This window comes from Xenopus laevis, chromosome 5S, assembly GCF_017654675.1.
Source record: "Xenopus laevis strain J_2021 chromosome 5S, Xenopus_laevis_v10.1, whole genome shotgun sequence".
NCBI classification, from domain to species: domain Eukaryota; kingdom Metazoa; phylum Chordata; class Amphibia; order Anura; family Pipidae; genus Xenopus; species Xenopus laevis.
Window position 1 is genome coordinate 68925663 of NC_054380.1, and position 27441 is coordinate 68953103.

A 27441-nucleotide genomic window follows, 5' to 3' on the forward strand; every position below is an offset into this window, starting at 1 on the left:
GTATTATTTCTGGGATGCAAGTAATTCATTGTTATGGAAAAAAAGGTTCCAACTTTAAGCCTGGGTGGACCTGGTGGCAGGGAGTGAAGTTACAAGACCCGACTAGCTACTACAGATTTGCACCAAGTCATAAACCTGTCCTAACAAGTTTCCACTGGCCTCTTGAAACAAAGTAGCTAAAATAACAACTCAAATAACAGCAACTCACTGAAACCAAAGCAGGGAATCGCAAGGATTCTATTCTATTGATTCTTCCAAATTAACAGAATTTCCCAATTCACAGAATGCCGACTGAAACAACCTACTCCCCTTACACCAAAACCTGTACCCAGGGCCGCCATCAGAAATCACGGGGCCCCGTACAGCAAAATTTTCTGGGCCCCCTGGCCCCGCCCACCCCAGAACCCACCAACCCCACACCACATTAAAAAGTCCACACAGACACCAGCGCTCAAAACATCATCTTTCTATTCAGGTCCTCCCTTATTCATATTCCAGTCTCTTATTTAAATCAGTGCATGGTTGCTAAGGGAATTTAGACCCTGGCAACCAGATTACAGAAATGGCAAACTGGAGAGCTGCTGAATAAAAAGCTAAGTAACTCAAAAAAAAATAAAAAATAAAAACCCAATTACAAATTGTCTCAGAATATCCCTCTCTGCATCATACTAACAGATAATGTAAAGGTGAACAACCCCTTTAACTAACCATCAAGCTAGGCTTTTTATTTCTTTAGTAATGCTGCTTATGGTTCTATTAGAAAAATTAAACTTTTTTTTAACTGATAGAATAAGCAAGCAACATGATCACTAGAAAGATCTGCCAAATAATAAGTACAACAGGATAGAATGGCAGCAACACTAGGCTGGTGCTAAAATAATTACACAAATACAGGCTGGAAAGAGAGGCTTCCAGTGCCAATGTTATAATACCTGACTCTTGCTCAGTCTGGAGTTGCAGGGTTAAACGCTTCTGCTCCTTTCCCCCTCCCTCCTTCTCTCCACGCCCACATCAGCCTGTCAGCAGCAGCAGTACCGGAAGAGCAGGGGAGTGTACTTGCCGCACGCACGGAGCTTAGTGAGTGACAATTCAGCAGCGTGAGCAGCAGCAGGTCTTAGCGGCTTTGAATCTTCAGCTGCACCGTGACCTTCGGCGCTGTTAAGGGGGGCCCGGCTAATTTGAAAAGTGTAACACAGCCGAGCCGGGCCCCCCTTCAGGCCCGGGCCCGGTACAGCTGTACCCCCAGTGCCCCCCTGATGGCGGCCCTGCCTGTACCTTAGGCAGAGAGGTCAGGTGATCACGAGCTATAAAAAGCCTCTTCTGTAATAGGATTGGCTGCCAGACCAAATGGCACTTTAACCATTGTTTGCCTGGAAGACAGCTCCTAACATCCATACACGTAATATCTAAACTCCAGAAGAAAGATCAGTGATGTACCAGCATTGTTTATATGGCATTTCTTGGCATTTTTTTTAAATGACTGTTCCAAACCCTAAACTAAGGTCTGTATGCACCCTTTGTTTTTCATTATATAGTGATTACAATAAAAAAATAAACGGCATTATAGTAGCAGCACAGGAGGCAAAGAGGGCCTACTGGTGCTAGGGCCCACTGGGATTTTTCCTGGTTTCCCAGCAGGCCAGTCCAACCCTGCCTTTATATTAAAATACAAATTCCCTCCCTCTAAATTCTCACCTCTAATATTCCCTTTCTACTGCAAAAGCATCCCACCTTACTACTTCAACTGGCCTAAGGAACCTATTTATCATGCTGTATAAAAGGAATATTGCCAAAAAAGTGGTGTAAAATAAACCGTGAATTCATTTATCAATGTTTTTAGATTTGATGCAGTTATTCTACAGCGCTTCAGACCTCTCATAATCAATTGCAGTCAATGGGGAAAATTTATGCAGCAAGTAAGTTTCAGCAAAAGTTGCTCTAAGAAAACTAGTGTAAAAAGCCATGATAGATGAATGACATATTTTACCATAGAATTTTCAAGTTGCTGTTTACAGTTAGATTAGTTTTCATATGTAAGTGGTTGCTGAAAATCGCTGGAAAGCTTGGTAAGTATGCCACTGGGTTTTTTTTACAAGGCGATGCCTTGCCTTATTTTACACAACATAATAAATAATAAATAAATGGTCTCTTTTACCAGCAGAGGGTCTTTCCAGCCCTTAACCTTGTAGTTCATCTACTGTAGACCCAGTTGTTTTGGAGCCTAAGCCTATTTATACATGATCTGTTTTTACTTCTTGCATTTCTCTTTTTAAATGTTATACTTTCTTGATCCTGCTCTTCATCGCCTTTATCATTACTCCCTGATTTAACTTACAAATGAAAGTTCAATTGACCTTACCTCTAATCATCTGAGTCTCTTACAAAGGTATACTGTGCCACTAAACCAAGTTTATACATTACTTGGAACACTGGGACTATGCATCAGCTCAGTTTTAGATGAAGAGTAGACACAAGCTTTGGGAATATGATGCCAATAAATACCTAAACAAAACCCGATCTAAAAGTTTCCCATTTGCATTCCCTCTGGGTTTATTCTGCAAAATAACCACCACAGCTTTATTTTAGATTTGTAATAATACAAGTATCAAATAGCTCATGCATGGTAAAAGCTTCTTACAAAGCTAAAGGACAAATTCCCAAAAACATGCCACCGTCTAATTATCATAGTGTTACAACATATCTGTGTCTTCCTGTCTTTAGTAAAACCTGTAGCATCAGCACATGAGAAAAACTCATTTTACAACAGAACAAAAATACAAAATAAAATTCTATTTCTCGCTGACATTAACTACCCTCTGTACTATGGAATTAAGACTCCTAGCTCCAGTCTTAAATTTTTTACTGCCCCCTCTAAGCAGGAAAAAAAATGTAAAATCCACCCAGTCACTTTAAATGGAAAATATGCCCCTATCTCCTTTAAGTGTTATGCTCACAGTGTAATGCAACCCTTCCCCCAGAGTGTTACATTGTAAAGTTAAGAATTCTGAAACTTTTGCATCTACAATGAATGGTGCACAGATTATCTGGAAAACACAGGGACCTCAAATCCCAAAAATACATAACTTCACAATGGAACAAGGTACAGTAAATGAAGGGTTACAATAAACTGTGAGCCCAAGGGGTACTATGAAATGTTTTTAGTGACCTGGCTTCCTGTCTAAAAAAAATATATTCAGTACTGATATTCTTTATGCACTTTCTATAAATAAGCCCACATGAGCAAGCTCAAGTCAAAAGGGAAAGATCATTTTCTTTTATGCATTTTTTTCTTTAGTTGCACAGGGGGAATTATTTTTAGACCTGATTCTTTAATCATCAATTAAACATGTATGACAGTAACCTAAAATCTAAATTAGTAAGCAGACCAAGACAAAAGTCTTTGTTATTATTATTTTTTTTTTATAAATTAGTGGAACTAGTTAGTATATCCACAACCTATATAAACTTTTATGAATAATAGGGTTGCATCTCTGGCAAATATTTATACCACACTGACCACCTGCAATACAATACAACTCAACTCAACTGGAAAGGGTGGGTGCTATTGATGGGCCAATTTATTTGGCAGGCACGAATTCGCCAGCAAAAATTCACTAATTCACAAAAATTCAAAAGGAATTTTTCACCCTTTCGCGAATTTCGCAGGAAATTCACAAATTTTTTGGCGAACCAAAACGCCCCAAATACGCCCATCACTAGTGGGTGCAAATTTGTTAGGCACATCCCCCATATATGAAAGTAACCTAAACTTTTTGTAACCTTTTTGTGGAAAAAGAAATAGTTAGGGCATCCACAAGGCATGAACCTTTATAAATAGGGTTGCATCATTATACCACCATGCTCACTTAGATGTCAATTAAACTAGGAAGGATGGGTACATATTTGGCACTTCTAATCAACACAATCACCTGCTCTATCATGTTCTCCACAGATGGTCGAGGTAAGTAAATCTGTCTCCTACTGTCAGTTTTTAGTCCTGTTTGGGGACTGTGGAAAGGTATATAGAGTATATACAAATTTCTTAAGCATATATTTCATTTTCATGCATGATAGTGCATTTTAGTTTAAAAAATCGGGGCAAAACATGGCTAAATCCTAGCAGATTAACAGATGGCATTTAACAGTTAAAAATTTTGGCTTGAAAAAGAAAAGTGTCTGCTACACATTATATCAGTGTGCATGCTTGCAATAATGCAAGAATGTATCAAGAGGAAGCAGCTGCAAAGCACTCAACAAAGACTAGAAATAACACGATCCAATAGTTTCCATTCAGAAACCATCAGCATTTCCTGACAGTTCCAGCCAACCTTTTTTTCCTGCACTGAGAGAATGCCTGTAGCTTGTGTTTTGTGCAAAGCTGACAGAAGACGGACTAGCAGCAGAAGTCAACTGCTCTCCTGCTCTGAGCAACAATCTGCCTTCTAAACGGACAGCGACGTGGTGCTGAAAAGAGCTGAAGCCTCCTTTACGTGTCTTTCTTCTCTGTAGCTATATAGACATAAACTGCAGCGGGCTGTAACTTCAGCTTTTTGATGATTTTTATCTATAGTTATGATTATTTTCTTATCTACATTTGGAATGTAAGGTCTAAATAGCAGATTTACCCTCCCACAGCAAGGTAAGAGAATAATTATAGTGATTTCTTCTTTTAATTTTTCATATGTTTTATCATGTGCTTTCATATTGTGCATAGCATACAACCATTTCCATTTCTATTATCATTGCAATTTATTTTGATCATGTTCAATGTTATGATATTAGTCACGACAGTAGACTGCTATCACGTATCAGTGAGCAGTGGTTTCAGGAAATTAAAAGCAGATATTGATAGGCTGATGAAGAAGACATTACATTTAAAGACATATAATAGCAGGTTGAGCATTTAGTTTACATTGTAACCATGAATTCCATTTACTTGAAGATGCTGAATTCTACTTGATATATAGTGCTAAATATTTCTTTCTCAAGACAGCTTCAGTAACGTAACACAATACTAGTGTTATCCCACTGGGGCTTGAAGGATGGAGAAATTCAAACTGTTTAATATTTAACATTTTATCCATTTTATCCAGATTGTTGGCACTCCCATCAAGTGTTATAAGAAGAGTTAGGTTTTCTTTTAGTCTTATAAACATTTGTTCTTTTTGTCAGTTGTTTATTAATCTCTGTATCATCCAAACAGATATTCAGCTATTACATTCTCAAGTCTTTTATAGTCAACTGGTGTATCAGATACACATAAAGCTTGAAGCAAGCACAACTACATTACTTGATACAAGTGACACTAAACTAATAATGCATTAAGTGTGTTTCAGGACATTTCTTATTTTATTATGCACCACGCCGCGTTTGTGCGTATGGGCGTGGCACCGGGTTTGTGCGCATTTTTTTTTACTACAACCTCCTGACAAAGGGAGGCCTCTGGCATTAAGAAGCTGATCTGGGCCGGCCCAGGCGAAATTTTGCTCAGGCAGCGCAAATTCACTAACATGCATAGTTGCACTAGCGTTAATTCAGCAAGCAGAGTGAAGTTGCGCTAGCATTGGCTAATTTGCATACGGCGGGAAGTAAAAGTTGAATGGACATATATGTTGCAGCAAATACATTACACAAGCCCAAGGAAGCTTATTAAAATAAAATAGAGGTGTTATATTGCCCTACACATGAGCCCAGTGTATAGTTTATGTGCCCTATGTTAGGAAATGTAGGGGGGGAAGCTGGTTACCCCAAAAAAAATTTAAAATTTTTTGCAGAAAAAAGGAATAGACCCCAGCGTTTTTTGGGACTTACTCTATTGCACTTTGCCTGGTCTGAGGTGGCGAAGGCAAGTCTGGTGCAAGAAGTAACATTCAGTAAAATGCGCATCTTAGTGAATTTGCGCAATTACCTCCCTTTGCCAGAGCGCAACTTCGTCTGGCAATTGAGTGAGAATGAGCGTCAGTCTCTTTCGCTAGCGAAGTAATACCTGCGTCCTTTAGTAAATCGGCGAAGTACAGAAATGATGTCACGCTGGTGCAGCTCCCATTGATTTCTACAGGACCTCGGCAATTTTTACTTGGTGAAGTTTGGCATTAGAGGTTTTCAAATTTTTTTTCACAAATTTTTCGAGCTTTTAAGAAATATAGGAGAACCACAAATTTTTTGATATTCGTCAGAAGTCCAGGAATCAATGATACTCGAATTATAAAGCACTCAGAAATGCACAAAGGAAATGCTATACTAGGGCATTGAACTGTGACCTTGACGGCAGCGGTTTTCAATTGGGAAAAAGCCCATAAGAAAACTATACCCCTCAAATTACATACAAACAGTGGGCCCACCCACAACAGGGAAACATGCTGTATTGTTGAACAGCTGAACTGAATAAAAAAAAAAAGAATATTATAATGGCCAAGATTTTTTAATATTGATTTCATGTTTTTGTATAGCTATTAGTGCTAGCTAGCTCTTAGTACTAGCTAGCGCCATGCAATACAAATCTACAGCATGTACACATTACAAACCACATTATTTACTTTGGAATAAGTTCCAACTTGGTACTTGATGCTTCAATAACATTTGCTGCCTTATAGTTAAATATATATACAGTGTATGGTAGGCATACATTTCATTCTTCTTCCTCTAGACTACATTTAAGCAAACAGATATCTCAAGGAAGTCTATAGTATAGACTAGTTTTGCCATGAAAACCAAAATATATCTGAGTTTATCTGGGGTTTGTGTACCTGATGCAACTATATAAATATCTTTTTCTAGCATTGCACTGTAAGGGTCCAAATTAAAGAACCATTTATTGGTAAATTGCTATTTTTTTTTTACAAATTGTTAGATTTAGTTTTTGGTCATTTGCACGTTAACCCATGCACGTTTAACCCATTCTTGTTATAAAGTACCACCTCTTGTAAATTATAAGGATATTATAAGTTACCGAGGAGTTTCATGACCATATAAAAACACAAAGCCGAACTCCGAGGTAACTTCTAATATGCTCATATTTTGCAACAGGGAGTACTTTATTTATTATAATACAAGTTTCAGCAAATCATGACAGAAATTACATCAGAACTCACCATTTATGAGGATATAATTTACAAGATATTCATGGTTTTTGTGTATTATATACTGTATCTGTTATATACACTCACACACACACATAAATATTATACATATTGTATTTATATATTATAAAGTATATATAAAATAAAATGCCTTTTCATTGCTATATTAGGATTTGCAGCTCTGAAACTAGAGGACACCTTCTGATTAGTTGCCTAGTGCTTTATTAAGCATTGTTGCACAATATATATTTAGTATACTATTATTACTGATAGCAATGCTTAACAATAACTATATTAATCAATGCAAATTCCCATTAATGTCATCAGTCCATTAGGAAGTAGGCAGTACAAAAACCAAGAAAAAACCAAGCTATGAGACCTTTGCATTGCAGTCAATATATACATGTTATACCACCACACTTTGCCCCTCTCCACTCACAATCTATATCTTTTTACAATGCTATCCTTCACAAATATTAACTGTAGCATGCATGTAAGCACATTATATACATAAAAATTGATGAGTGAATTTTTCGGAAGGCATGGACTCACTGGGAAATTCCACATTTTGACATGTACATTTTGTTCACAAAGCCATAGAAAACAAAATTGCCATGAAAATATTCAGCTAAGAAAAAAGCACAAGAGAAACACTGGAAAAAACACTTCAAAAGGGTTGAAGTCTAAACTGATATCTGAATGCAAAGGGACACCTATCCTAGATACCAGATTTGAAATTAACATAGAAGTACAATAGCATAAGGCCTGAAAAGAAACATGAATTCAAAATAAGAAAGTGAAGCTTCAAAGCCAATTTGTTTTTAGTTGCTGGGGACCCTGACAGTCATTTGTAGTTTCAAAAGAAACAGGACAAGAAGGCTAATAAAAACACACAGAAAGCAAAAACTGAATACCAACTAGAAAAGTAGCTTAGAACAGGTTGGTAGTGTGCGCTGTCATTGGGAGACAGATTTTTATATTTTCAAATTCATGTTTTTTTAAAACTCAATTGCAAAAAACTTCCTTGATAAATATAAACTGTAATGAAAATTGCTGTTTCATTCATTTCTACAAATCTGGAAAACAAATTACTTAAATTGAAATACACCTCCTTGTATAGAAGTTTGACAGGTTTTAGGTGACAACATGTTTTCATTTTAATATTTGAGGGTTTTTTTTTTACACAATCTCATTCAACAGCAGAAAAAAAACATGATCCTCAGTTGTAATAGGTTCCGCAAGAAGACCCTAGTCTAATGTGAAAGATGGTAAAAAGAAATAATTACACATAGAAAATATTTCACCAATGAGAATTCTACTGACCAAAAAAGTAATTAAAGATGCCAGATAAATGCAAATTACCTTCATTATGTCACTTATCATGCCGTTATCTTAGATACACAAATTATAATTTCAGTTAGGTTTCATAGTGGGATACCTAACACATTGGCACTAGTCCGTTATTTAAGATTTCTCTGTCTTTTAAAAGGGCAATATACCCTTTTTCAGCATTATTTCGGAGACTAGATTTGAGCTAAACATATTTTTAAACTAAGAGTTTTTCTAACTTAATTATTAACAGTCAATACACCTTACCAATCTGCTGAGTTTCTCTATAATGAGTTCTCAAACCTTAAGAAAGACAGTGGCAGGGTTGAGATGTACAGTATTTGTGTATACAAAGGACTTTTCACTGGACTGGTAATTTGTTTTAAATGGGATCTAAACCAAAAAAAACTGAATTGACATGAACTTACTTGGAGTCCTACTTTTTCTATCCACATTATTGTTCTTTTTGTAGTGATTTATTAGATATTTGCATATGTATACTGCCAATGCTAGGTATTTAGCTTAAGAGTGAGCAACCCTAAGGTAGTATTCCTGACTAATGGAGGGTGGCCCACTCCCACACAAAGGGGCAGATTTAGCAAGGGTCGAATTTTCGAGGTGATGGGAGTTTTTTAAACTCCCATCACCTCGAAATTCTAATAAACTAAAAGACCAACCGAAGTCTATTAAAAAAAATATTTTGACTTCGGGTGAATGTATTCAATTGTTCGATTCAGATCCAAAAAAAAAGTCCACCAAATGACTCCAAATAGGTTGTAAGAGGTCCCCCATAGGCTAAATTCAGCAGGTTTTAGCAATTCAGCAGGTTTTAGACGGCGAATAGTTGAAGTCGAATTTTTAAAGCGACAGTACATGATAAATTTTGATATTCAGATTTTTTTTATTCGAATTTAGGCTATTCCCTAGTCAAACTACACTAAAATTACCTCGAAATTCAAATTTTCACTTCGACGCTTGGTAAATCTGCCCCAAAATGTTGAATTGAATGCAGAAGTCAGTCAAGGAGCCAGGATTTCTGCATTAGTGCTGTTACCAGGGGCATATTTATATTAAAGCAACCAAGGGCCTGTGCCTAGGGTGGCACTGTTTTGGGATCAGTCCTCAGGGTGCCTATTTTTTAAGTTTTTTTTTTTAAAATCCTCCCACCCATCACCCTGGATTTCCAAAAGAAATCCGATGATGAAGCTGGGGGGTGAGGGGTAGGGGGGCCAGTTCGCGGAAGTGACGTCACGTGCACGACGTAACGGGCGTGTTTAGGTCTGATGCCTATGGCGGCAGCGGACCTAATATAGCCCTTGCTGTTACCATTACTTACTTATGTGGTTAGGAGGTCATAGTTAGCCAAACATCCAGGGAACTGGAAGCACCATTGAAGAATGAAAAAAGAAGTGCAGGTGTAAATCTTCAATATCCTAGTAACCCTTAGAATTTACTGGTCTGCTGTTTAAAAATAAGCTATGTTACTAAATGTGAGCAAACATTAAGTTTTCATTACATTACCCCCTAGTGCCACACACATTCTGAACTACAAATAGAAATGCTGAACTGAAAGCCTTTCATTAGAGGTCTCAGAAGATCTAAAAAAAACCCAAAACATTAAAAATAGAAAATTGTAAAAGTTCATAGAGGACCACTTTGGTGTTTAGATCCCAAAAACCAGCAAATTAGATCCAGGATGATGGAAATTGGTAAGCTTTTCAGAATTGCCTCTCATATGAAAGTAGGACCTAATAGATGATAATTAGGAAAATTGCAGAATCCCCTCTTTCAGTTTAGCTTGAATTAGGGTACTATATGGACAACCACTGAAGAGTAAAGGCATATGAAAGAGCTGCTATGAGTAGGGATACTGTTGTTTCAGGGGGATTATCTTTATAGCAGCAACCGATAAAATCAAATAATCCATATTTAAGTAAAGGCTTGAAATCCTGAACAACAAGATCCAAGCCGACAAAATGCAAAAGGTTCCAAAAAAACCCATAAAATAACATAAAACAGAGAACTGCTTAAATTTAAATATTAACTGAGTGAAGGAAAGAACATGATAGCAGTGTACCAGGAATAAGTATTCTGCAGCAAAATAATTCCAGACTGCTGACTATAGAAGCATATGATCTGCATTACATTATTTTGAATGCTTTGGGAGAAAAGTGGGAAATGTTGCATTACAGTTTGTCTGTACTTTGTCACCTGATTAAACCAGAAGGTAAAATAATACAGGTTAGTGTTAATGAACCTCCATATATAGGAATGGCATCTATTATCCATAATTCTCGGGACCTGGGGTATTCCGGATAATGGATATTTCCATAATTTGGATCTGCATATCTTAAGTCCACTAGAAAATAATTTAAACATTAAATAAACCCAATAAGCTGGTTTTGCTTGAAATAAGGATGAATTATATCTTAGTTTGGATCAAGTACAAGGTACTGTTTTATTATTACAGAGAAAAAATAAATAATTTCTTTTAAATTTGGATTATTTGGATAAAATTGAGTCTATGGGAGATGGCCTTTGCGTAATTCGGAGCTTTCTGGATAACGGGTTTCAGTATAACAGATCCCATACCTGTACCATAAACATATGTGGAATCAAATCGAACTTTTCCGAAAAAATTTAAATGTCTGGAAGGCTACAAACATGTCCAAATTGGTCACTGGACCTCTCACTTTGATTTATACATGAATTTGGCAGGTTTTAGGTTGCGAATAGTCAAATTCGATTCTTAAAGGGACAAAGTATGATAAATCTGGAAAATCACATTTTAATTTTTTTAAAAACTCGAATCAAGCTTGGATAATTCCCTTGTCAAATTTGACAGTTTTACCATAAAAAAGTAAAATACCAGATGTATTTTCAATACCGGAGACTTCAAATTAATGGGTTCTTTACGGCCTAAGAAAGGAGACTGGTATGTTTTGTTAATTTATATATAGCTTTTACTAAAAGATGTATAGTTAAACTGCAATAGTGTCGCATCTGCTCATTCACCTTCCTTTCTCTAGTACAGTGTACTGTACCTGTTTTCATTACCTAAGGCTTTAAATGCTGTTTCTGCTAGATAAGAAATTGCTGGGAAAAAAAAGAATTTTAATTATACCGGAAAAAATGTGTAATATAGAATCAATTAGATCACTTTGAAAAATGTTTACATACATTTTATAAAAGGAAGAGTAATTTTTCTAGCAGCATAAGTGAACATAGTCAATTGTGCTTGTGTTCTTTTCTACTTCCTTTTTATCTTCAGCTATGTTGCAGAAAATTAGACTTGATTAATGGTCCTACTGGTTATTTACTTGAAATTTATCTTAATATTGCCTGTCCTACCAAGCAGTTTTGTATTGTAGGATGGTCTAGCTTTCTAGCTGAACAATTGTTACACCATTGATAGTAGTTGATGTCCAGAGACCCTTATTTAGCTGCTCCTAGAATAGAAAATTCTTTAAACACATCCATGCCTCAATAATTCTGAAGGTTGTGTGTTGGATGCAATGGTTCCTGGGTATAATTTACTGCTAACACAAAGCTAAAAAGTAATGTATTCTTTTTTTTGGAACTAAGTGAACTATTTTTTATAAGAATTTATTCTACTATTATCTCTTGGGTCTCTGCTCTGGTGTCCACTGAAGAATGAAGTCATGAATATACTGTATTGGGTTGTCCATCTTTCTAGTATCTTGTTCAGGGGATCCCTTTCCAACCTAAACTATTTAACTTAAAGGTGATCCAAGAGATCCACCCTATCTTTTGGGGATTCACCAGACACTGCCTTTATCAATGCAATGGATTCTTACCAACCATAGGATTTTAGGACTTCTAAAAGCTCTGCTACCATTATACACTGCGTATACTCCTGTTTTTTATTTATTGTTATCATGTCTGCTCTAAAAACAATTGTATGTGTCTTTCTGGATATTTATGTTACTTGTAAACCAAGTATATTTTTCCAGTACAAAACACTCAGGGGCCAATTCCCTAAGTGGCGCAAATTCACTAGCTATTGCTTCGCCCACTTCGCAACGCTTCAGCAGGTGTAAATTTGCTAGGATAACGCTAATGCTGAACACTGTTGAAGTTGCGATAGCGTTACTTTGGCAAGCAAAGCAAAGTTGCGCTAGCCTTGGCTAATTTGCATAGGGCGGGAAGTGAAAGTTGAATGGAAGTATATGTTGCAGCAAATACATTACATTACACAAGCCCAGGGAACCTTAATAAAATAAAATAGAGTTGTTATAATGCCCTACACATGAGCCCAGTGTATAGTTTATGTGCCATATGTTAGGAAATGTAGGGGGGAACCCGGTTACCCAAAAAAAAAATTACAGTCTTTTGCAGCCTATCACTCAGAAAAAAGGAAAAGACACCAGCGTTTTTTGGGACTTAGAAAATTTTTCAACAAAAAATTGAGTAAGTCCTATCCACTCCATTGCACTTCGTCTGGTCTGAGGTGGCGAATGCAAGTCTGGCACAAGAGGTAACCGTTCAGTAAAATCTGCATCTTAGTGAATTTGCGGAGTTACGTCCATTCACCAGAGCAAAAATTCATCTGGCGTTAGAGTGCGCAGCAACAATAGCGTCTATCTCCTTCGCTAGCGAAGTGATTATCCATTAGCAAATTGGCTAAGTACCGAAATGACGTTATGCTGGAGAATTTTTGCTAGTGTCACTTCGCCGTTTAGGGAATCTGCCCCTCAGATGGAACAAGGTCAGATGTTCCAAAGTTACAGTATGCACACATTACAATGTGTATGTGTCACACATGGAGAATTACTATTTGTATTCTGCTTCTATCACTTCTTAGGTTCTATTTCAGACGGTAATTAAAACAGGAAGATTGCTCTTTAAATTGGAAAGTGATTGCAGGTGTTGGTTTGGCCTGGAAAAGTCTGATGAGATACATACGATTTAGTCTGGGGAATATTAAAAGAAAAGTGATCAGTGTAAGTAAATAGTTTTATGTTTTTAATTTAAAGTAAATATGTATACATTTTTTCTATTATTAAAGAATTTACTCTGTAATATAAGATTGTAATGAAGACAGACATAATTGTGCTAAAGGCACAAGGGGCTGTGCCTTGGCTTCTCTCTACGCAGGTGAAAAGAAGCTTATGTGCTTCCATTTGCTTCTTCATATCTTTATGCTGACAGCCACAGTGTTGGTCTGTAGACAGACAAAGGAGTGCTTACTGGTAGTGATGAGCAAATAAATACGCCAGGCATGGATTTTGATGCCCATTGACTTCGCTGCTTTTTGCGAATTTTTCGCCATTCCGTAAATTTTGTGGTAAATTCGCAAATTTTTCTGCGAAGTGAAACGCCACAGATTCGCCCATCACTAATAACTGGCAAAGAAAATGCATACTTTTGCAGATACACAAAGCAGCGAATGAGAGTGCATCATCTTCTATCCACATGGAGAGAAAATGCACCAAGTAGAAAGCTAATCTATAAACCACATTATAATGTTAGTATTTATATGCAGAATAGTATTCAGACTGAATGAAGCTGCATTCTGATTCAAATTTTTTTGATTTGCAACAAATTTTTGACACATGACTCATTTTTTTTTACCCATTATTGTCTATAGCTGTCATTTTTCAGACAAAACTTGGTGAAAAATTTCGCCCATTGCAGTAATTAACTTATAATATACTGTTAGCATACACTGGTAAAAGCTGTGTGCACAAAACAGGGATATCCAGTGTTCCAGTTTTGGCTGGAAAAAATCTTGGGCTGACTTCACCAAGTGTTCCTGTCGTCACACAAAATTCCTTAAAGTTATAAGCCAAAAAATGGTGAAGGAAGACTTAGGAAGCCTCAAGAAGCAGGTCTTTGCTGCAATTAAATTTATTATAATGTGCCAGTACATGTTTCGGTCCACAAGCCCTTTTTAAGTGTACAAAGCACATGCACAATCAAATACAAATATCTCAAGCTCAACCCCTCCCCTCGCATAGAGTCCATTGATCAATGCAAAGTCCATAGGCGGAGTTAACTGTTCATTGTCTAGAAAAAAGGGGATATTTCTCAGGGTTTATTTAGACGCTATGCCCACCCAACACTTAAGTACCCAGAACTGCCCACACAAGGGCCCTCCAAAGGGTGTAGTCCTGAAAAGGAGTGCACATATAGCATATATAGGATAATGTACATACCATTTACTACTGCCCATTGTATACAATATACTAAACTAAGATATTTATCTTACAAAACCCAAAGTTGTTTTCTAGGGCAGATTCATCTATATCTGTGGAGGGAAACAAAAGTAAGGTTAAAGGCTGGGTATTCTTTTTACAGAAAACATTTAACACTCCATGCGTCATTTAGACCATATGTGGCTAGACAGCTTAACCGTTTTATCCACCTGGCTTTCTTTTGTAGAAGTAGTTTCGTTATATTACCACCTCGTGACAGTTTAATGACAGTTTCTAAAACTAACCACCGTAGTTGGGACGGGTTATGTTTAAGTTCCGAGAAGTGTCTTGATACCGGCGCATCGGTAGGAGTATGTCCTTTAAATTTACGTATGTTTTCTTTATGCTCCTTTATTCTACTTTTAACCGTCCTCACCATCTGTCCTACATATACCTTACCACACGGGCATTTATGCACATATATTACACATTTAGTGTCACAAGTGGAAAAATGTTTCAGTTTAATTTGATACCCTTAGTTGGGTGGTTAACTGTATAACCTTTTATCACACTGGAACAACATACACAGTTTAGACAGGGAACAGTGCCATGTTTTGGATTACCAAGGATCATCTGTGTACCGTTTTGGTTTATATTCACTTTGGCAATAGTCCTTAAGTGTACTCCCCCGTTTGTAACTGAATATGGGTTTATCGGTATACAAGTGACCATACGTATTGTCATCTTGCATTATGGGCCAATACCGTTTGATTACTTGTTCCATTTCCCTACTAACTGTACAATATTTACTTACAAAGATGTTTTTTTTATTTCCTTCTTACTCTTTTGTCTATTGGCCAACAAGTCTGTTCAGGGTATTGTTTTAACTTCTGCAGGGGTCTGATGTAGGTTTTGTACCTTAAAAAAAAAGGAAAAAGGCACAGGTGACATAGTAGATAACAATTAAGCCCTGTCCAATACAGTGGTGTTTTATCTGTTGTCTGCTAAGTAACCTGTGTCCTTTCTACTTTTTCCAGCTTGAATGGCCGCTACCATGGCTACACAGCAGCTTGTTTATATAAAATATAGTTGTTTTTATGAAGCAAATACACCAGTTTTACCAGTGCAGAGCAACAGTGTGTTATATTTTGATTACTTTGATTCACTTGCAGTTTTCGGTGTTACTGTTCCTTTAATTACAGTGTCCACAAAATGGCTCCTGTCTGCTTGCTGTGACTGTGAATTCCAAGACTGAAGGAAACAAGAATTAAATAAAGTGTAAGTAGAGTTTATTTTGCTTGACAAACAAAATAGAATAGAATATGGAATTATTTCTTAGGGTGACAGGTCCCTTTTAATATGAAGTATATGGGTGATGACATTCCTGTAATTCATCACTTTTTGGATAACGTGTTTCCTGATAACAGATCCTAAACCTGTACCTAACATATTGGGAATGTTTATATTTTGGCAGTTCAGGGGTATTGAAATTATTGTCTTAAAATTAAAGCAGGTGTTGTTTGAGTGGGAAAAAATAGCAGCCAAACAAAAAAAAAGCTAATTTACTATAGTTACCCTTACAGCACATTATAGGTAAAGACTACATTTAAATGTTTTATAGAGTGACCTTTTTTGCCTATTTTCCTAATACTTACTAAGACATTTCCTTAAAGGAAAACTATACCCACCAAACAATGTAGGTCTCTATAAAAAGATATTGCATAAAACAGCTTATATGTAAAACCCTGCTTCATGTAAATAAACCAGTTTCATAATAATGTAATTTTTTTTTTGTAGTATGTGCATACTTGTTAGGTCACATGAGCCAATTAACAGACAGATTTGTGTCTTTTGCTTCCACACTTCTTCCTGTTACAGTTAGAGTTGCATTATTTCTGGTCAGGTGATCTCTGAGGCAGCACACAGACCATCACGAAATGGTGGTTCAAGGCAAGAGATGTAAAAGGGCTTAAGTATTCATTTTGGGAGTATAGTTTTCCTTTAAGGCAACAAAAATGTTTGCTTGCCTAATGGTGTTGAAATCCCTTTGGAAAGAAACATTTTTTTCTTTCTTTTTTCCACATTCTTCCAGTGTTCTATAAAAATGTTGTTTCAAAATGTTGTCAGACATATATTTCATAAAATTGTTTATACTGCATTAGACACCTTTTGAAAAGTCATGTTTGGCATAGGTAAAAATGTAAGTTACATTGCCCCATTATGAATTGATGGGAACACTTATTTACTCACCAACCTCACAGGAAATAAAACAAATGAAACAAATGTAGATATTAATATATGAATGCTAAATTATACATCTACTCTTTCTAAGACTTTGTGATGGCTAACCACTCTTTATAGGGATCATTTATTAAGAGTGCAGGGTGAAAAGTGCATAAAACAGTTGCAATCCATAAAGTTGCATTTTGGACCCTTCCTTGCACCTTAAAAATTGCTACAACACCTCTGCACTTCAAAATGGAAAATGCTGCCTCCATTTGCCAACTATATACTGATGAGGGGCAGGCGACATGCAAAAATATGGCATCATTCAGAGATGGTCAGTAGTGATGTGCGAATCTGTCACATTTTGCTTTGCCAAAAACTAGTTAAACTCCGAAAACAATCTGCAAAACAGCGAAAAAAAATTTAAGTCAATGAGCATCAATAATAATTTTTTTATAACAATTTTTATGCACTCGACTCAGTTCATCAAAGTCAATGGTCGTCAAAGTTATTTTGACGTGCACTAATTTTTACACTAGCGATTAGTCTAATCTGGCTAAATGTATGGTTGCATAATGTATGTTCACAAAGGACATCTAGACTTTCAGCTATAATAAATCCCCTGGTTTGGTAGCTGATCATTTCGCCACATATTTCAAGTACAAGAATAAGTTCTAAAGGCAGAAGCATGGCTGCGCCATGGGGTCGCTAGTTTCACCCATTCTGGTAAACCTGTACATGGTGGAAGTGGAAAGGAAGGTCCTGGATAGCTTCAAAGGAATCCCTCCCAGTCATTGGTTCCGATATGTGGATGATACAGATTATGTTGATGTAGCAACATTCCAGAGGATATATATTCTCGAAGGAAGATTTACAAGTTATTCTGAATTGAGAAAGCCAGTTGGATGACTGGTGAAATGTCTTCAAGGAAAAAACACAGCAAGTCCAGTTGATTTGACTTATTTCTCTAGATATACCATGACCTGGATGAATGAGAATCTTCACAAACAAATTGGTAACACGGTACAAAGTCAGGATTTAGAAGAGTGGTCAAACAGGCAAGTGTCGGTTCTGGCATCGATATAGCAAAGATCAAAAACAGCCAAGGGTCAGGAACAGATAATCAGACACAAATCACCAGTAACGTAACTAGATATTAATGGGACCCACAGCAAATTAATTTTCAGGCCCCCAAAATGTCTAGAGGTTGACCAGTTTTACCAATATTTATTGAAATTGTATATGAATTAGGCCCTCATGGGGCCCCTATACCTGCTGGGCCCCCCTGCTTCCTTTGCTTCCTTTGCAATTACACGACTGCAAATCACACCCAGGAACTATCAAGAAATAGATCTACCTTGGGAGGGCAGAGTAGGGGGTTTTATAGCCAGACCGATGGCTTATAAAGATCATCTGTGGTCAGATTTGCAATCGGTGAAACAAGCCATACTTGCTTGTAGCTATAAAGCATAGCCATATGAGTGAACCAAGGCCTTATTTGTCTGCTTACATAGAACAGTGGTCATGCAGACAGCACAAGAACATCAGGTCCCCGGTTCAATTACAGGTCTCCAGGAAAACAGCCATTCTACTGTCCTTCAAACAGCTGTGCTGGAATAATTTCAAACTTCACCAGAGCCCACACCAATGTATTCTCATAAAATAGCTACCCTGTGTTCTACAAATTCAAAATAATTTTGACTGTCAAAAAGACACTTATTTTTTTGCTGATTGCCCAATCTGTAATGTCCCTGCAGAATAATCATGTAAAAATGATCAAATGCGCTCTCTAGTCACACAGATAGATTGTTACTAGAGTAGAAGTACAGATTTATTTATAGGCATACACTTTTAATTTTACATAATGGCAAAACATAACTTTTTAGTGAATCCTGGATACTTTTTCTGAATTAGCACCTCTTGATTAAAATGAAGAAAGAAACTTCTTGCTAGACCAATTTAGTATTTACAGCATTCATATCCAATTGGCCTCTAACAATCACCCTATGAAATAAATGAAGTTATCCAGTGACATTGCTTTAACTATTAATAAGCCTTTTTAGAGAATAATTCATCCCCACCGGAAAATAGCTTTCATTCCATCAGCTACGGAGAGATTAATAATGATTTCATTGTATCACTCTCTCTTGAATACAAATATCTCATCCATGATAACACAGAATTCAATTTAAAATTATCTTCTGGAAAAAGATACAGCTTGACAACCCTGCACTGTTTTTTTTCTAATTATATAATTAAAGGTTGAATTAAAAATAGATTTTTATTTATTTCAAAACATCTTAAAATAGAAAAGTAGGGCACAGCTCTCAGAGGAAATATGCTTCCCTCTCAGCATGAAATCTATTTAACAGTTACTCGACTGTACAGAATCTGACCAGCATACCAAATAAGTTGCAGAACTCAATTTCAGCCAAAACAACGTTTTTAAGATTTGTTCACTTGTTAGAATATACATGGAACTCTTTCATTTAGCAAACAGAAATATTTTTAGTTTGCTAGCAATTATATTCAGCAAAAACTAAGTCAAATTTAGGTTACATTTTGCAGAGGTAGATGTATTTCCCCCAAAGCAGAGACTCTTCCTCTTCGCTCTACCTTTAGTCTACAAATGTCTTTCCCTTATCTAATCAATACGGACAAACTTATAAACAACGCATATTATTATTATTACTACCTAGTATTTATAAACCGCCAAAATATTTTGCAGTGCCTTACAATAGCAGGGTGTATAAATCGAACACAGAAATTACCCATAAAAATACAACCAATACAAAAGGGAAACAGGACCTACTCAATAAGCTTACAAACTAAAACATAAGCAATAGCAACTGCATCTGAAAAATAAAAGAACCATAATTCGCAGTTTATGTCCCATGGTTTATCTTCTACTTATACTACATGATGCCATGAGAGCTTGTTTGTTGAGGCCAAAAAAGCAGATTGTCACTGCTATAACCACCTTGAGGTGGGCGATATCAAGCTGAGGGCTCAATGACTGAATAATTATGATGGAGCTACAGGCTGTTGAAGTGAGGACTGCCTAAATGAGCTGTTCTCAGTTCTCAGTTCTGAGTGTACCTTGTACTTTATCCTAACTGATATATAATTAATCATTATTGGAAGCAAAGCAATCCTGTAGGGTTTAATTAATTTCTAAATTATTTATAGTAGATTTAAGGTTTGAAGATCCAAATTATGCAAAGACTCCTTATCCAGAAATCCCCAGTTCCCTAGCATTCTGGATAACAGGTCACATACCTGTATGCCTTTTTTTAAATTGAAAAATAGTACAGTAATAGAGTTGCTGGATGCATTTCAAGCTTTAACCAACATTGCTCTGTATTGCAAATGCATTCAATTTAAATACATTATCGTTACACTGAAAAGTCAAGTAAGAAAGAGCATTGTAAAACATAGTTTATAATATACAAAGAAATTTCCCAGAACCAGGAATAGTTACTACTGAGAACATACTGTATCATTGTAAGGTTTATTTAAAGCCAGTAATTTAACATTTTTTAATTAGGCTGGAGCTAAACATTTCCTCATAGGGACTGTAAATCTTAAATAAGTAATTACACAGACATAAATTCATAAGCAAAAACAGAAGGTACAGTTCCATACATTGAAATGTACTGAAGTAGCTTTTTGAAATGAGAATAATATCCTAGAGGGAAATAGGTTTTTGAAAAGAGTCAACAGGGTTGAAGATGAAATAGCAGAATAAAGAAGCTGATATAAAGGGATATGGAGCATGTAAATTATATTCACAATCAGCTTTTTTCATATGTAAATCAGTGTGGATCCTGATGCCATTTGTTTGAATAAAGATTCCCATTTGAAAGCAGATGGACTTCCACATGCAGCTATGCAAAATGTTAAATATTTATATCATATTCATAAAAACAATCCTGAGCTTGAAATGTCACAACTTACTACATCAAATTTACAAAGTAGGGGATTTGTGAATTCAAACCCACGAGGGCTTACTATGTACTTGAGTTCTCAAGGGACCAAACCAATATTCAGCATGACAGGTTAAAATAATTATTATGTGCTGTATACTATTATACTTTATATGTGCTTTCAGTATACATTGAAATATATAATTATATGTATCTCAAATATCTTGAGGTGACATTTAACTGGTAAAAATGCTTGTTGCCATTAGGATACAAAGGATGCTTAACTATAGAAGGTTGTTATCCTACTGATGTTAGCTATGTTTTAATGCAGCATTTTACCCAGCATTATTGCACTGGTGGAACATGTGCCAGATTCATCAATAAAAGTTTGTACCCATAATACAAATCTGGTTTTATTTGAGGTATAATATGAGCATTTCTGAATGATTCAGCAACTACTGACACACAATCATCAAATGAGACTTCTCTTCAAAGTTCAGAAACTCACTCACAGGTTCTGCAATCCCTTTCCCATACAAATACAAGTGAAGTTTGTAAAATCTGCCCCATGGTTTTCCTATGTTTTAATTGTGTATGTTTACCGCCTTCTGTTCTGTTTTATTTTCAGTCATTTTAAGAGAATGACATTCCTAGCACTTATAATAAGAAGCTGCACTTATTATAAGAAGCACATAAGGTCACAGCTCTCCTGACTCTCTCAGTATAATAATAATAATTGAAACTTTTTTATACTGAATAAATTCAGAATTTTTATATTATATATAAAATAGAGGCAAAGTTAGATTTTAATGGAGGTGTATTAAGGGTCATATTTATCAAGGGTCGAATTTCGAATTGAAAAAACTTCGAAATTCAAATTCAAAAAGACCAACCGAAATTAAGTATTTTTTTGGTCGAATAGGTCAGATTTCAATCGAATAGGTCCATATTTGCCCGAATTCGAATCGAAGGAATAGCGCATTCAATAGAAATTCGATTCAACGTTTTTCCCAAAAAAAAAACTTTGATTTTTCAAAGTCCACCAATTGACTCCAAATAGGTTCTAGGAGGTCCCCCATAGGTGAAAACAGCAATTCGGCAGGTTTTAGATGGCGAATGGTCGAAGTCTAATTTTAGAGACAGTACATGATAAATTTCGATATTCGAACTTTCGAATTTTTTTCAAATTCGAATCGAATTTGGACTATTCCCTAGTCGAAGTACACAAGAATTAGCTTGAAATTCAAATTTTTTTCATTCGAAAATTCACCTCGAACTTTGATAAATCAGCCCCTAAATGTGTATGTATAACTACATCAGGGTTACTGTATGAATGTTTTTATTTATCTGTAGCCTTGAACCATGAATAATGGTGGTCTGAACCAATTACTAGACCACAGTAATTAGTATTAAAATTCCTTCCCCAAAATAGTTCAAAAACCTTATGACTGCAAGCACATTAGTAGGCCCACAAATTTAGCCAAAATCAATTTTACATAAAAACCAATGCATTAAATGTATATGTATCAGAGATGCTTACACTTCAATATAATCAATACCATCCTCCAGCCTCCTGTTGCAAATCATGTGCTGCTGTGCCTATTGCAAACCTCCAAACCAGGGTTTCCACGTTGGCTTGTTTCAATAGATGCAGCACAGTTGTGTCTAATTCATGTAGAAGTGCAAACGCAACTGCATTCATTTTGATGCACTTGCCACAATTGCATCAACTTCTATAGAGAACTGGAGGTGCAGTGGGACAGCTTCTTTATTGGACAGTCCTGTATATCCATGTAGCACTATTATAAATACATTTATATTATATATATATTTTTAAACTCACCTCCTGTCATGGGCGTTTGGTTCCTACCTCGTTTGATTTATATGTTTTTATATATTTTATTGCTCAAACACAAATCCATTTCCGTACTAAATTTTCTTAAGGGGCCTGGTTAAGTGCATTCTTGTAAACAATCCCTTCTTAAGCTGTTTTCCGGTGCTGAGAATGATTTATGCATTTTATCATATTATCACAACAATTAATCTGATCCTTATCCATTACAGAAGCATAAGTATGTAAATATGGGCCCTTTTAAATTAATATGTTTTGTTCCTTCCTGCGCTCCCTTGCGACTGTATGCTTTAAAATTGAACACAGGGGAGCGCAGGGGAAACCTCTCATCTGAACAAGTCCTTAAGGACTCTATTTCCCCCCCTCTCTCAATCTATTTTTTCTTTGGAACAACTCTACATTTGATCTACATTTGATGTCATCATATTGTTCCAGTCATGACCTTCATGGATAAAAATGTCCTCTAATATTATCAATTCATAAGTCGGTGGATAAACACATTGTTTGTTACTTTCCCTGTGCCCTTTCCTATTTATCCTGGCTGAGTAATTGCACATGCAAAAAGAATCAGACACACACATCTGTCAGAATTGCAACAATTCTAGAACTGTGGGAAACATCAGTTAATAGTGGCGCTCCAGCAGAATTCTGCACTGAAATCTGTTTTTCTATTTTTTTCTGATTTCTATTTTTTACATTTAATTTTTAAATCTGATGTGGGACCAGACATATTGTCAGTTTTCCAGGTGCCCACAGTCATGTGACATGTGCTCTGATAAACTCAGTCACTCTTTACTGCTGCACTGCAAGGTGGGGTGATATCATCCCCCTCCCTTACCCCCCAGCAGCCTAACAATAGAACAAAGGGAAGGTAACCACAGTTTCGCCCGCAAAAATGACACCCCTAGACACCAATAGGTGAAAAAAATTGACGCATCAAAAAAACTTGACTCACATAGATTTCAATGTATTTTGGCAAATTTTCTCAGTTTTGTGTATTTTTGGCGAAGCAAAACAGGTCAGATTTGCCCATCACTACTAAGATAACAGCTCCATGACAAAATTTAACAGCTCCCTGGTAGATATGAGAATAGCACTCAGCAGTAAAAACCAAAGTCCCACTGTGACTCCTCCAGTTACATTGAGTAGGAGGAACAATAGCCTGCCTGAAAGCCATTCTATCATGAAGTGCTGACTTTTTTGAAAGCACAGGATCTAGCAAAATGACCTGAGATGGCTGCCTACACACCAATATTACAAATAAAAAAATATATACTTCTTGGTTCAGAATACAATTTTATATGGTGAAATATTTGCAGTGTAAACAGTATAATTTAGAAATAAAAACTGCACCATAATGATAATGACAGTATCACCTTGAATAAAATAAAATAATGGTTCAATACTTTTCAGTACTTTTCTCTAATTATTCCAAATATGCCATCATAGGATTATGTTCAATAAAAATAAATTATAATAAGGTAATTACCACTGTTTTTCCTTAGAAGCGTTAAAGGTTAAATATAATAATGTTCATTAAGCAGGAACTAAATTTAAGAAAATGGTTCATCGTTGTTTGCACCATTCTCTTCCTCCTACACTTTCTTCTGACTCCTATTTTCTCTGATCCTGAGTCTGTTGTAAAATTCACTTGTTGGCAGAAACAACAACTGATATTGAAATACCAAATGCAGCAACCAGTGGTTTTGAATTGTAAAGTACAATTGTAAACTCTGGCTTATCTTTCAGTTGCAAACATTTTACCTGTGAATGCAGAAGCAATGAAAATGCATGTAATACCTTGAACTGTTAATTACAACTATATGATTTGTGTTGATTATAGCAAGAGAACGTGGTTGTCCAATATTCCTTCGGAGTTATTTTTAGAAAATAATTAGTAAAGGCATAAAAGAAGAAATATTGAAATTATGCCGATAATCTGTAAAACACTTAAAGGAGCTTATCAACCTAAAATGACTTGTTTTCAGTGTGTTTGCATTTAGTTGTAAATGTAATTTCTGTTGAAAGCAGCACTCGTCTGCTGTGGTGGCTCTGACCTCTGAAACAATGTAACAGAAGCCAGAGCTAATTAACAGACCTGTGTTTACTGAGGAGATTTGACTTTTTTCAACCTTGTTAACAAAGAGCCATGTGTAGAGGGCTACGGGTTAAAGGAATGCTGCTTTCAATGGCAGTTACGTTTATAAATAACTTTTAAATCATTGCAAATGTGTAATGAATGTACACTGAAAAGCTGCTTATTATATTTTCTTTTATTGTGAAATTGTGATTTTTCTGTTTACATGCCCTTTCAGTGTTCTACAGTTTATTAGCAACTAACATCATAATTGATGACTGTTATAAAATGCCATTAAATGCACTCTGGGGACAGATGTATTTTGAGAGAGCTTTTGGAAGATGGGTTGAGTAGGGGGCATATTTAATATAGAGCAAATTATCTCCTTATGTAATCAGAATTCACAGCAATATGTAATTTTTGCAATATCCCACACAAAACTGTAATTATGCTAATTCTGAGAGCATAATGTCCCAAATATTGCTGACATAAATACATAAATACTCATAAACTAGTGAATTTTTGCCATACAATTTTAGAAGGGAATATCCCTCAAAGCAATTAGGTATGTGGGATATTAGCTATTGGTCCTATTTACTGATTGCACAAAAAAGGGTGCAATCTGTGCAATTTCAGTCTAAATGAGTTGCTGAGGGTTTTAATTTTGAATTCATTCAGAAGCTCTGTATTCCTGACTGACGAGAGTCACACAGGCATCATCCACTTTTGTGCCATCCAGTTTCTATATCTGCAGCCCCTCAGCAAAAGCACGTTATACATGCGCACAAAGTGCTTTTTGCAAATCTGCCAAGGCTCTTGCACTTTTGTTTTAATTAAGAAGTTTTTATTTGAAGGGGACTCTTGGTTGTAAACTTATATTTGTTTGTGAAAATTAGAGATGCATCGAATCCACTATTTTGGATTCGGGCGAATCCCTGAATCCTTGGTGAAAGATTCGGCCGAATACCGAATCCTAATTTGCTTATTCAAATTAGGGGCAGAAAAGGAAAAAGTGGAAAAAAATCTTCTTTTGTGACGAGAAGTCCCGTGATTTCCCTACTTGCCCCTAATTTACATATGCAAATTAAGATTCGGATTCGGTTCGGCCAGGCACAAGGATTCGGCCGAATCCTGCTCAAAAAGGCCGAATCCTGGCCAAACCGAATCCTGGATTTGGTGTATCCATAGTGATAATTCAGAAGTAAGGTTGTGGTATATGGTGTGCTAAATTGTGTCATTCGTAAACATTCCCTCAGTACAGCATTCTGAAATATTATTGTAAACAACAGTACCATAGAAAAAAATAATACATTGCCCATGATAAAGAGTTACAGGGGATTGTGTCATCCTTGCACTTCACAGAATTTCAGTCACTTCATAGAAATTCATAGAAACTAAAGATAGTAACACATCATTCACATTAAATGACAATTGATCAGATATTATTAAAGGGATTGTCAATATATGTGGATTGTAAAACTGTACTTATTCAAATGATGCGCCAAGAACCAGCAAGCATAACTGTCAATTATGGTGTAGGGTATAAATATGAACTATAATAGTAGCTAGTGGATGCTGCTGGATCTCAGTGATATACAGCAGTTGAATCACCTATCTACCATTGAGCAACGTTAACTTACCTTTACGAAGGGACTCTGGGAAAGATTTGCTCTGTGATCCTTCAGGGATTCTATGAGACATCTATTTGGTGTAAGTTCCTCCTTATGTTGTATTTTCCTTTCCTTTGTGAATTACAAAGGTACAAAGGATATTTATGTTTCTGCTGTGTTTTTTATTAATCAATTTTTACATTTAACTTTGTACCGAACTTAGCTCGTTGTCTTTTGTTGGTTTTTCATACTGTGGCAAAGAATAAATACGTCCATTATTTTCTCTTCTCTTTCTGCTTGAAAATATTTTTATTTTTTATATACGAACAAATTAAGAAACATTTTTATTTCATGTACACTAAGGGGGTTATTTAGCAAGGTCCAAATTTATCTCAATATCGGTTGCTAAAAACTCCGATCTAGTAGTGAAAATAGTGAAATTGTCTGAAACCCCTGACACAACCAAATTTCAATGGGACTGTTCCCATTGGGGGTTATTTACTAAGCTCTGAACATCCGAAATTCCCCAAAACCTGAAAAATTAGTGATTATAATAGGCTTGAAAAAAAAATCACAATTTTTTCAGAATTTATTTAACCCTGAGGGCTAAAAAGCCCAAATATAAAAACACGGCATCTCAAACCTGTCGAGGTTGCATAAAAGTCAATGGGAACAGTCCCATTGATTTTTGGTTGTGTCTGGGGTTTTCGGGCAATTTCCCAATGTTTTCTGGGAAAATTCACAAAAAATTAAAATCTGAGTTTTTCCCGCAAAGGTAATTTTCGGGAAAATGTAATAATAAATAAGCGTTAAAATCCAGAGCGGGTTAGATCGGAGTTTGTAGCAGACAATATTGAGATAAATTCGGACCTTGATAAATAACCCCCATTTACTTTTATGCAACCTCGACAGGTTTGAGATGCCGTGTTTTTATATTCTGGCTTTTTAGCTCTCGGGGTTTAATAAATTCCGAAAAATTTATTATTCCCGAAATCTGAAAAATTTGTGATTTTTTTTTATATAATACGCTTAAAAAATCACAAATTTTTCAGATTTCGGGAATTTCGGGTATTCGGCCCTTAGTAAATAACCCCCTATGAATTAGTGTAGAACAAGAACGGGGCAGATTTACTAAGGTTCGAATTTTTGAATTTTGTTTTTAGTCAAAACTCACAATTTCGAAT

At 36.0% G+C, this 27441-nt stretch overlaps 1 protein-coding gene across 1 annotated transcript in view; it reads left to right on the plus strand.

The window, feature by feature from the left end:
- The first annotated feature begins 667 nt into the window (after positions 1-667).
- Positions 668-27441, plus strand: part of mchr2.S (melanin concentrating hormone receptor 2 S homeolog) — a 45528-nt gene continuing 18754 nt past the window's right edge. Inside the window, exons 1-3 of the mRNA XM_018265417.2 lie at positions 668-4639; positions 13234-13372; positions 15769-15844. The gene's annotated coding sequence lies outside the window, so the exon portion shown is untranslated. The remainder of the gene's footprint in view (positions 4640-13233; positions 13373-15768; positions 15845-27441) is intronic.